The 12,840-nt window shown below is 42.5% G+C and overlaps 1 protein-coding gene across 1 annotated transcript in view; it reads left to right on the top strand.

The window, feature by feature from the left end:
- Positions 1-12,840, top strand: part of dgki (diacylglycerol kinase, iota) — a 65,530-nt gene that overhangs the window by 13,628 nt on the left and 39,062 nt on the right. The window lies entirely within an intron of this gene.

Below are 12,840 nucleotides of genomic sequence, written 5' to 3'. Positions count from 1 at the left end.
TCAGTGTGTGTGTGTGTGTGTGAGTGTGAGTGAAACGATACAGTTTCTCTCTCTCTCTCTCTCTCTCTCTCTCTCTCTCTCTCTCTCTCTCTCTCTCTCTCTCTCTCTCTCTCTCTCTCTCTCTCTCTTTGTTTTCTATTTATAGAAACAGAGTGGGTTTTCTGAGTGGGAGTCATGGAAAGGATACACTGCTGACTCTGCTGATGGAGAGATAGTGAGATAAAGAGATAGAGAGAGAGAGACTGTTAATGAGGCAGCACTGTTTGTCACTAAATATCACCTGATATGGTAGAAATTAGAAGTTGACTGTTATGGGGTTTTTAAAGGGCTGATGCTGATTTTTAGAGGGCAAGTGGCCAATAACGCAGATTTATAATATTTATAAGTAGAAGAAATAAATAAAAAGATATTTTTTAAAAAGAATTACACAAAAAATGTCAAAGTGATTCTGGTTACATATTAGTATATCTTAGCAGAGTTGAACATGCCATCATATTCTCAATATTTACAGAAACACGCTCTCTCACACACACACACACACACACACACACAGGAGCAGCAGCGCAGCCCAACCCTTGTGCTATTCTCTCCTCTCTCTCCAACATCCTAAACACCTCAGTCTTCTTCTGTGGTGAGTTTAAAGTCACAATGAAACGGCACTTTGAGAGCATCTTGCTTCCTTAATGTGATGTATTTCCTGCTGAAACAGGATATTGGGGCGGGACATAACATGGGGAGAGATCATTCAGAAGTGTAAACCAAAGGTGTTTCCCTGCCTTCCGCCCAATGCATGCTGGGATAGGCTCCAGCCCCCCACGTGACACGGAGTAGGAGTCAGGGGGTATGGAGAATGAATGAATGAATTTGAACTGAGTCAGACACAAAAGTAGGAGGAAGGAGGGAGAGAGAATAAAGAGTGGGTGGATGGAGGGATGAAAGAAATGAGTACAGAGGGAAATGAGGATGAGGTGGAGAAGGGAAAAGAGTGAGTAGGAGAGAAAGAGAGAAAGAGAGAGAGAGAGGAGGAGAGAAGCCAAGGCCTTGGGGCAACGCCAAGACCGCCTACAGATATTCTCTCTCCTTCACCTCTCTCTCTCTCTCTCTCTCTCTCTCTCTCTCTCTCTCTCCTCCGTATTCCTCTCTCTATCTCCACTCGTCCTCTTGTCCTCCATCCTCCCCTTTCTCTCTCTCTTTAGTCATTCCTTTCATCCCTCCATCTCTCACTCATCGTCTCTTGCCTCTCTCTCTCTCCATCTTGCTTGCCCTCCTCTCCTTTTTCGCCACCTCCTCTCTCTCTTTCTCTCCTCGTCCACCCCCTGAGGAAAAGTAATGTAGGCCAGTGGAGAAGTGAAGCGAAGGGCATGCTCTCTCTCTCTCTCTCTCTCTCTCTCTCTCTCTCTCTCTCTCTCTCTCTCTCTCTCTCTCTCTCTCTCTCTCTCCTCCCTCTCTCTCTCTCTCTCTCTCTCGCTCACACACACACTCGCGCACACACACACACACACACTCAGACCTTCACCTTGCCTAGTGAAGGACAGTGCCAGAGAGCAGATGTTCTGTCCTGAATTCTTCAACAGACACAGAGAGATGGAGAGATTCAGTTCACGCTAATTAATAATAATAACATAATTCATTGCAATAACAATTACTATCAGTCAACTGTGAATATTAATTAAGATTCAATCAATTGATGCTCTGATGCAACATAGGCTTCTGTCCTGTCATGCCAGTGAAGCAGTTGAATTGAGAGAAAGAGAGAGAGATCACACAAACAAGAGAAGGGAAAATTGTTATGGGTGTTATGAAGAGAGTAGATCTGTCTGTCTCTCTCTCTCTGTATTTGTGTGTGTGTGTGTGTGTGTGTGTGTGTGATTATAAATAGAGGGAGGAAGGTCAGAGGGAAAGAGTCAGGCTTCCTGTCTCCAGCTTCAATGCCGGATACACACACATTCATAGACACGCGCACACGCACACACACACACACACGTTATACAAATGTTTCACTTGTCTCCAGTTTTCTTGGTGTAATCTTTATGATCATCTCATATATTGAGATATTAAAAGAAGCTATCCTCTATTGTTCTCTAGTGTTCTCTAGTGTTCTCTACTGTCCTATACTCTATAATACAGGCCTCTGCTCTTTTCTACTGTCCTCCACTCTACTGTCCTCCGCTCCAGTGGTTCTCAACCTTTTTGGTTCGTGACCCCTTAAAACAAACGATGCCTGCTCGTTGTTTCATTAGATTAATTATCAGAGGAGGCATAGAGGCTGAAAAGTATTCTCTAAAAATAATCTAAAAATAGAGAAAAAACAGAAGAAAATAGACATGATTATATATTTGTATAGTAGAAATGTTTCTTTTTATCCTATAAATCATCTCCCGACCCCCTGGGGGGTCCCGACCCACAGGTTGAGAACCACTGCTCCACTCTCTTCTACTTCCCTCTACTTAACTCTATAGTTGAGTAGACTCTATATTCCTGTCCTCTTTCAATGCTTACTTCTCTGTGAAACTGATTTTGTTTACTTTGCATGTATGTTTGCGTGTGCGTGTGCATACGTGTGTGCAGTACCTGTGTCTCTGTGTGTTTTTCATGACCGTGTGTGTGTGTGTGTGTGTGTGGGTGTGTGTGTGCATGCGCGTTTGAGTGTGCATCTGTGTGTTCACGGTCACATTACGCTTGCATTCACAAGAACAGTGTGTCGTTTTCCAGGAGTGCCTGCATGTTAATTTGTGTGTGTGTGTGTGGGTGTGTGTGTGTGTGTGTGAATGCGCGTGAAGAGAGTGATCTAATAAGAGTTGATAGTGCACTGACTGCAGCTGCTCTCACACACCCACTCCCTGTCAGAGAGAGACACTGACTTCTAATTAAACATCTTATACTTATAAACCAGCAGCATGAAACACTCCAGACTCAAACTCACTGTGTTCTTCAAGGATAATTAATATATAGGAATACATATCACTACATATAGACTCTCTGTGTATATAACAAATTGTTAACTAATGCGATCATAAATAATTCATTTAATTTCTTAACAGTTGTGATACAATATGTAAATGATAAATGTATTCATTAACATGCCATTAATTAATGTGTCAATAACGTACACTATATCATTTACAGGTTGTATAAAACACCTCCTCTTGCACTCTGAGTGATACACACACACACACACGCACACACACACCCACACACACACACAGGGAGAGGTTAACATACAGACAGACAGAGGAAGACGGACAGAGAGGAATGCTGTATGCTCAGATAAAAGTGGGAAGGAAGTTCAAGTGGGGTTGCCATGACAACCCCACCCTCCCCACCCTGCCACCTACACACATACACACATACACACATACACACATACACACACATTCCCCATCTCCCCTATTAGAACTGGTCTGTGTGTGTGTGTGTGTGTGTGTTTGTGTCACTGACTATTGTATAGAGTGTGCTGATAAGAGATTGTTTTGTGTAGAACGTCAGTAAGTTACCACACAAACAAGAAATATTGCTCATTATACTAACTGTGTGTGTATATGTGTGTGTGTGTGTTAGTAGTGTGTTGATTTCTTCCTGCTATTGTCTGTTGTTGTATGTGTGCAGTCATGTTCCTGTGTGTATGTGTGTGTGTTGGGGTCAGACAGGCTGAATCTAGTAGCGACGGTACTGTACACACACACACACACACACACACACACACACACAATGTTAATATCCTACTATAAAATGAGGAAAACTCTGTCTGTCTGCATCCATTTTGCTCCTCAATGGGTTGGCCAATCAATCTGAAACTGCACATGGGCATTGAGCATTGGCATAGGCAGGGACTGACAAAGCTGATTTTTCCATTTTCCCAAATTTACGCAGTTTATGCGCATTTTTGGCAAGTCTGCGCGGAGTTGTGGCGCGTGCATCCCCGGAAGTCTGCACGTAGTTGTGGCGCGTGCATCCCTGGGTATGGACTAGTTACAGTCTAATACAGATTGCAATACTATGATAATATACAGAATGATACTGGTCACAATTTTGTTCTCTCAGTTAAACCCAGCAAACAATGTACTGGCATTTTCAATACACTGATGTTAGAGAAAAATAAATACTATAAGATATACTATATATACTATTCATAATGTGCCTACTAAACTATATTTGACACAATCTTGGAGGACTTATTGGAGAGTTAGCTGTGTACAAATAATGATAACAACCAGGCTAGAAAATAGTCTGATAAAGTAGAAGAAGAAGAATCTTAAGGCATAAATCAATATCAGTCAGCCACTAGTAGCTACTAGCCATCTAACGTTAGATACTGTGCATTCAGATGTGTTAACAAAACAGTGATGGTTACCTGACCAGATACTAGATTGGATTTTATTTCTCCCTTATTTCATGTGCTGCCTCCTCTCTTCCTTCTATGCATCTTTCTCTCTCATTTCCTTATTTTGCCCATTCCTTTCCTCCTTTTCCTCCTTCTGTCCTTCTCTCAGTAAGTTCCAGCACCTTTTCTTCCTTTATGTGGTAACGTTTGCTCTATTCTTCCTCCTTTGCTTACTTCCTCACTTCTACTCACGTTTTTCTGAAAACACTTCCTTTCCTTTTTTGTTCCTTTATTTCTCTGCTGCCTTCCTTTCTTCCTTTCTAGCATCCTCCCTTGTTTCCATTTTCATCTTTTCTTTCCTTCTTTCTTTCTTGTATGCATGTATGGGTGCGTGAATGTTATTCTGCGATTGTGTGTGTGTGTGCGTGCGCGCCATCAGGGAAATGACAACCAATGATAGATGAGATTCTCACTCCCTTCCAGCTCCTGTCTTACGAAGTGTGTGTGTGTGTGTGTGTGCATGTGTGTGTGCGCGTGCTGATCAAGCTGTATCTGTCAAACCCCATTACCTTGGGCACTGAAAGCAGGCGTCTAGAGACATAGGCATGTCTCTCTCTCTCTCTCTCTCTCTCTCTCTCTCTCTCTCTCTCTCTCTCTCCTTCTCTCTCTCTGTCTCTCTCACACACACACACACACACACACACACATTCAAACTGGGCATGCTGTGTCACCAGCGGCAACGATCAAGCTGCTGAACACACTGACCCAGATAGAGAGAGACAGGGAGAGAGAAAAAGGAGAGAGAAACAGGGATGAGAAAGAAAAAGAGGGGGAGGAGATAGAGGCAAGAAAGAGAGAGAAACAGAACGAGAGCAACGAAAGAATGAGACAGAGTCTTCCAGTAATTGGAGTGTCCCTGACTGTCAACACTGCTGTCGGAGCTCCATGTAAATGACGCTGCTGAGTCTAATGTGATGTTTCGATGGGATTCCACACCATTATGCATGAATATGTTTTATTATCATTATTATTATTATGTTATCCTTGGTTTTAATTGAGAGTTTTGGTGTCCCATGGTCTAATGCTGTAAAGATATTGAATACTGGCTCAAAATATCGGCAATTAAAAAAAGAAATATTGGCATCCGTATCCGTAGAAAACCCATATTGGTCTAGAATGCAGCTTAATACATGAAAGGCTTACTTTGTAGGACTGATAATTGTGTGTGTGTGTGTGTGTGTGTGTGTGTGTGCATGCAAGCATGAGTGCTTGTGTATATGTGTGTATGCTGCTTCTCAGGTTGTCCTTGCCAGGTTATCGCTTACGTAACGCTCCAAAAATAGACCAGATTCACCTGTAAGGGAAAGAAGTGTGTGTGGGGGGGGGGGGGGGGGGGAGAAGGAGACAGAGGAAGAGAGAGAATAGAGATGGATGGAGAGAAGGATAGAGGGGAAAAAGAAAAAGTTTGTATGGTAAAAAGGTGTCCGTTTAATATGTATAACTAGCATTCCTATGATACCGATACAATGATGCCGATTTAGTCTGCTGTCTGTACTTGTAAATCTGCTTAATGCCTTGATTCTAATGGAGAGAGAGAGGGGGGGAGGGGGGGGGGGGGGGGATTGTGGATCTGGTGGCGTAGTTCATTGGACACCACTGCTCACACACACACACACACACACACACACATGCACACACGTACGTTTGTATCCCTATACTTGTGAGGACCATCCATTGGCTAGAGGATTTTTCTCTATTCTTTCTATGCTTGTGAGAATATTTGGTCCTCATAATAGAAGATAGTACAAGAGCAAATACACACACTCACACCTACACACCTACACACACACACACACACACACACACACACACACACACACACACACACACAGAGTACAGAGCTCAGATGTCTGGTGTCAGGTCTCCTTTGCCTATCACAATGATTGGCATAATTACCTGACCCGGGCTGTGTGTATGTGTGTGTGTGTGGAAGTAGCTGTTGGTCGATGCAATCCCCATTGGGGGTTTTTCGAGGGAGAGGATAACAGCAGGAGAAAAAGCGAGAGAACTTGCAGGATGATAAGAGCGATAAATGGAAGAGAGGAAGAGAGGAGAGGGAGGGTGAAAAGAGTGCGTTGGTACCGAAGGCTTCTGGGCTACAGGTGAGTGAGATGCTAAACTGTTGAGCGGCTGCCATCTTAACCCTTCAAACTCTGCCTGTAACTGTACCAATACAGCCAGTGTAACGCATTATGTCATTGCTTTTCCCAGTAACGAGTAGTGAAACAAATTACTGTTTCAGCTTCAGTAATAACATCAGGTACCAATCAAAAAAAAAATTTGTTAGTTTTGTTATCAGCCTCTCTAAATGTCAGACTGAAGTTGAATTGAAGTGGGTCGAAGGCTGATGCTATCATTTTTTGGCTTGAAGCTGCTGATATTTTGTGCCAATAGTCAATCTCATTCAAATATGAATTCAGTGGTAAATTCATATTTTCAACTCAGGTAATGTGAAAGTTCAGGAATGATTTGAAAGATGAGTCGATGTTGTTGAGCATTGGTTGTATTTTGCATCGCCAAATCCAGTTTGGTTCACTTTTGGTTATGCAAAATTTTTTTGTAAGTTTTCTGTATCTAATAAACCTAGAGCTACGCCCTCTAAAGTACTGTGCACGTTAATGGTAATCAGCTTTAATCAGCAAGTATCCAGAATTTTATTATTGACTTAATTGGGTTAAATGGGTGTGTGTGTGTTGGAGGGAGGGGGGAAGTGTTCTGAGCTTCCTGCTCTTCATCAGACAAATGACAATTGAAACCAGCACCACTAAATATGATTACTTAATTAACTATAATTACTGACAATCTTAATAATCTGGGGGAAACACTGAATCCTTGCACTTTTTTCACATGACAATGGTAAAATTTTTAGACGTTGAATATCAGCATTTGAATCTATTGATAATAATGTGGTACTTTTTTGGTGGACTCTTTAACCGCTGTTAAGTCTGATAGGAGAGATTAACATTGGGAATTGATTATAGCCGTTGAGAATTTAAGCTGGGGCTGTATATACTTACTAGTAGTGAAACAAATAGACCACCTATCAGTAAACTAGACAGTTGATATTTGTCACATATGTTCAGATTTTACACTTTGCTGTCAGAAGCTTCTGGATATATGCAAAGCATTGTGGGATACTTACTGTAGTAACCGTTGACCCCTCCATGGTTACTGAGGAGCTGTATTTAGAAAGCAGTTGAGGAATTGCAAAGATTACATCAAACCTCAGTGTGTGGGCTGGGAAATGAAGATGGTGTGTGTGTGGACACACTCACACACGCGCATGTCCACATGTACACACTTTCATCCCACATGGGGTGATCAGGGTTCTGTCTAAGTAACTCCAATTCCAGTTCAGTACAAAGTTGCTGACACACACACACACACACACGCACAGCAGATTCTCTCCCAATATAATTACTGGCTCCCATAGACGAACTGCCAATGCTCCCGCTGTGCCGTTGTCATAGCAACGCTGACAACCTACCTCTAGTGGGGGAGGAAGAGGAGGAGGAGGAGAAGAAGAAGAAGAAGAAGAAGAGAGGAGACGAGGGGGAGGACGAAAGGAGGAGAAATGGTAGAAGAAGAAGAGTGGAGGAGGAGGAGGAGGAGGAGAGAAACAGTGGAGAAAAACGATGAGGAGGGAAGGAGAGGGGAGACGAGAACCGAAGATGACGTAGTGGCGAGAAGACAAAACGGAGAAAGAGCGGAGGAAGAGGAGGAGGAGGAAAACGAAGAAAGGAGGAGAATAGCTCGGCTGGCGATAAGAGGAGAGCGGAGGAGGAAGAGGAGGATGATTAGCTGCAGGAAAAAAGAGGGAGACAGTGAAGGGGAAAAGAGCGAGATAAAGGGAGAGGTAACGGGAGGGAGGAAGAGAGAGATAGACAGATTGAAAGAGAGAGAGAGTGGGTGGTATTAGAATTGGGAGCGAAGAGGCAGCCTGCACTGACATCACCAGCTATATTCTACACTACTATTCACTGTTCAATTTAATCCCTCCACCGGCGGCTGTAACACACCGACACCCTCCGTCTCCCTGCTGCCGTCAGTCTCACGAGCCACATTCCCACTCTGCTTAGACTAGGGACACGCAACGCAACATTTAGGCCGACTAGCCACGAATTTGAGTCTTGACGTCCTCCTTTAGTGTGAAAGAAGTGTGCAAAGAAAAGTACTCCACCTCCATGTTTATTTTGGTTGCATGTTGAAGTAGCAGAGAGTGTTTTTGTGACATTATGTGTTTCCCATATCCAACCGGTCATCGAGTGTGTGTTCCCCAAATTGAACCAGTCATCGAGTGTGTTCACCAAACCCAACTGGTCATTGACTGTGTGTTTCCCAAATCCAACCGGTCATCGAGTGTGTGTTCCCCAAATACAACTCGTCATCGAGTGTGTGTTCCCTAAATCCAACTGGTCATTTAGTGTGTTTTCCCTAAATCCAACTGGTCATTTAGTGTGTTTTCCCCAAATTCAACTGGTCATTGAGTGTGTGTTCCCTAAATTGAACCGGTCATCGAGTGTGTTCACCAAACCCAACTGGTCATTGACTGTGTGTTTCCCAAATCCAACCGGTCATCGAGTGTGTGTTCCCCAAATACAACTCGTCATCGAGTGTGTGTTCCCTAAATCCAACTGGTCATTTAGTGTGTTTTCCCCAAATTCAACTGGTCATCGAGTGTGTGTTCCCCAAATCCAACTGGTCATTGAGTGTGTTTTCCCCAAATTCAACTGGTCATCGAGTGTGTGTTCCCCAAATCCAACTGGTCATTTAGTGTGTTTTCCCCAAATCCAACTGGTCATTGAGTGTGTTTTCCCCAAATCCAACTGGTCATTTAGTGTGTTTTCCCCAAATCCAACTGGTCATTGAGTGTGTTTTCCCCAAATTCAACTGGTCATCAAGTGTATGTTTCCCAAATCCAACTGGTCATCGAGTGTGTTCCCCAAATTGAACCGGTCATCGAGTGTGTTCCCCAAACCCAACTGGTCATCGACTGTGTGTTTCCCAAATCCAACCGGTCATCGAGTGTGTGTTCCCCAAATACAACTGGTCATCGAGTGTATGTTTCCCGAATCCAACTGGTCATCAAGTGTGTGTTCTCCAAATTCAACTGATCATTAAGTGTGTTTTCCCCAAATTCAACTGGTCATCGAGTGTGTTATCCTTTATGACGCAAGTTGTATGCGAGTGATTTAAGTGTGTGATGTCCAAATCTTTTAACTCTGTTCAGTTGTTTAAAGAGTCCACAGCCTAAACCACTTTTCAGCTGTTGTGCACCATTCATCAGTGCAGGCATGCCAAGCCTAAATCACTATTTATGCAACAAATGTGTTTCCATTGCTATTAATCACATCATTTTGTTCATTGAAACGAGTGTAAAAGCTGTTTTTGTGAAAATTAATGAAAGTGAATTTGCGCTGAGCGTTTTTAATTTGATAAATAAATCATAATAATTATATAATAATAATTCATGTAAAAATGTATCTCTCTTTGCATCTCATTTCTCAGTCCTTTCTCTCTGGTTTTGATAATACCGATTTTCTCTTGTGTGAAGTGAAGTTGGCGTTTACTAAGTAAACTACACATTCGTCTTTGAGTGTATTTGTGTGTGTGTCTATCCTTTCTTTGCCTTGACAAACATATTATGTAAAAGGCCCGGCATGTATAACCAGCCCGGCATTGTTTTTTTGGTCTTATGAGGATGTGATTCATGTTCTTTCACGAGATTTGTTTTTTTGTCCCGCAGTTGTCCCTGTTTATTTAAATGCTCTGAAACAAACAATGATGATTATGATTTATTTTTAGATTGATGCACTTTCGCAGCCATTTTTTTGGTGCAAAGGTACTGGCAAAATCACTCTCAGACAAAAAGGGTGTGTGTGTGTGTGTGTGGGGGGGGGGGGGGGTGTTATGTGACACCATGTTTGCGGTATGTAGAGCACAGAAAAGCTTCAGAACGTAGATGTTTTTAGATTTTTAGGAGCCTTAATGCCCCTGATCCCGTCTGCTTTTAGTAGATTAGGACTCACTCAAATGTAATGGTGCCCCCGTGACCTCTGTGTGAGTGTGTGTGTATGAGAGAGAGATAGTGTATGTGTGTGTGTGTGTTCTGCATTTTTTTGATGCCCATTTACCTCATATTGCATGTCAACTACATTGTTTGCTGTCTCTCCTTTACAAGCTCTGACTTTCCCTCTCTGCCAATTAGTAACACAAACACTCAGGGTACACACGTTCATGGCAGGATCGTTTCATTATCAGTAAGCAAGTGCATACACACACACACACACAAGGATACAAACAGTCTATCCATTAATATCTGATCAACCATAATCAGTTTAGAATAATCCTCACTGCTCAACACCCAGACAGCATTAAGCACCGGGGTTAACTGTGTGTGTGTGTGTGTGTGTGTGTGTGTTTGTGTGTGTGCATGCATGCGTGTGTGTGTGTGTGTGCGTGTGTAATGTTCAAAGTCCAGTTAATCAATTAGTCCAACCATCCATCAAAAAAATATACATATTCGTCAAAGAACACGCTTGTTGATATATGACATTAGACTCGTGTGTGTGTGTGTGCGCGTGTGTGTGTGTGTGTGTGTGGTCCTCTGTTCTAAGCGGCATGTGTCCAGTCACCATACGTCCTTGTGTTTGTGCTGTTGTCACCCACGCAATACTATTTTTATCCCACGAGTCGTGTGTACGTGCACGTGCGTGCTCGTGTATGTATGTGTGTGTGTGTGTGTGTGTGTGTGTGTCATCAGGTTACAGTGTGTGTAAGTGGACTCCTCTTTGTCCTGGTTGATAATTTTAGACAGACGGCCACTGAAACTTTCAACAGGGGGGTCAGGTGCACTCTGCAGCCTTTTCCACTGACACACACACACACACACACAAACACACCCCTCCATTTCTTCCCATAGCTACCAATTTATCATCAATGCTTCCTTCTGTAGCTCCCACCCACTGACCACCCTACCACCAGACACTCACGCACACACACACATACACACACACACTTGTGCATTCTGAGGGTGTACAAGCCTAATAAGAATAAAATGTATTCATGCATATTCAAAGACATATTCAGACAAATCATTTAATCATATATGTCTTTCATATAGCCAACCAATCATTCACATTGATTTGTCTCATTAGCAAATCCCCATTAACGGTGAGTACAGCAACGCTCATCTCCTCTGCCTGGAGAAGTTAGTCATGTGTCACTGCTTTAAATCCTAATAAACTCTGAGAAAATGGTGCTAGAGGCACTTCTCAAACCAATTTGCAAACTCTATTTTCTTTTTGTTTGGGTAAATTTGTGCTCAACACTTGTATGAACATTACATGCAGTCTGTGTTCAGGTTCAATCAATATATCGAGACGATGTTAGCCTTTTATTAAAAATCATATCTGGTCCAGTCAGTGTCTCTGATATGATGGATATGATGCAGTTTTATATATTCATTGTAGAATTGATCAATACTACACTGGTTGTCTGTGGCAAGACCTTAACCTGAACTGATTCTAATGAGACATTTTGATCGGATTACACACAAGTATGCATGAATATGTTTTTTATTATCATTACCATCCTGGATTTCAGTGAAGAGTTTTAGTGTCCCATGGTGTAAATGCTGTTTCAGAGGCATTATCAGGACTCAAAATCCCATGTGAATTGACAACTGATTGGACTTTCCTTTTCTGCTTCATTGAACACTGAATTGTTTTCCATTGTGACTGATGAAGGGATAGATGGATAGTTAATAGATGTATAGATAGATAGATGATAAACGGATTGATTGGTTGGTTAGCTGGTTGATGAGGGGATGAAGCGGGGGTGAGGGTGAAGATTGTATAGAGGAATTAGGCAGATGGGGATGGAGGGAGAAAGTTATGCAGTGAGGGATAAACAAGGAAGGAGAGAAATAGAAAAACAACAGATAGAGGCAGGGAAATGTCAAGAAAGAGGGGAAGACTGACAGAAAAGGGAAGTATAGTTGGGCGAGAGACAGGCAGAAACAGAGAGAGAGAGGACTGCTGACTCATCCCCTGACTGAGAGAACACATCTTTCTCTCTCTCTTTCCCCCCCCCCCCTCTCTCTCTCTCTCTCTCTCTCTCTCTCTCTCTCTCTCTCTCTCTCTCTCTCTCTGTCACGCCCCTAAGTGCTGTTGGCAGTCTCTCCTCCAAGCTGTTACCAGCTCTACTGAACCAAATATCACTAGCTCTGTCATGAACCCATTGAAATATAGTCTCTTAACATGAAAATAAAGTTACATGCCCAATTGTATTGAAAACTACACAGTAGATTATTTGTGTTAACATTGAAATGCTCTGTGAGAAGAGAGTTGTTTCATGGAATTTTTGATACCACACAATGAGTTTTTAACAGATTGAAACTCACTAAACACATTAATAAGCATGTGAACCATGGAAGAAAAAGGAGAACACCAAAAATG

The sequence above is a fragment of the Centroberyx gerrardi genome, chromosome 24, assembly GCF_048128805.1.
Source record: "Centroberyx gerrardi isolate f3 chromosome 24, fCenGer3.hap1.cur.20231027, whole genome shotgun sequence".
Classification (NCBI taxonomy): domain Eukaryota; kingdom Metazoa; phylum Chordata; class Actinopteri; order Beryciformes; family Berycidae; genus Centroberyx; species Centroberyx gerrardi.
This window is presented reverse-complemented; position numbering and strand designations above follow the sequence as displayed.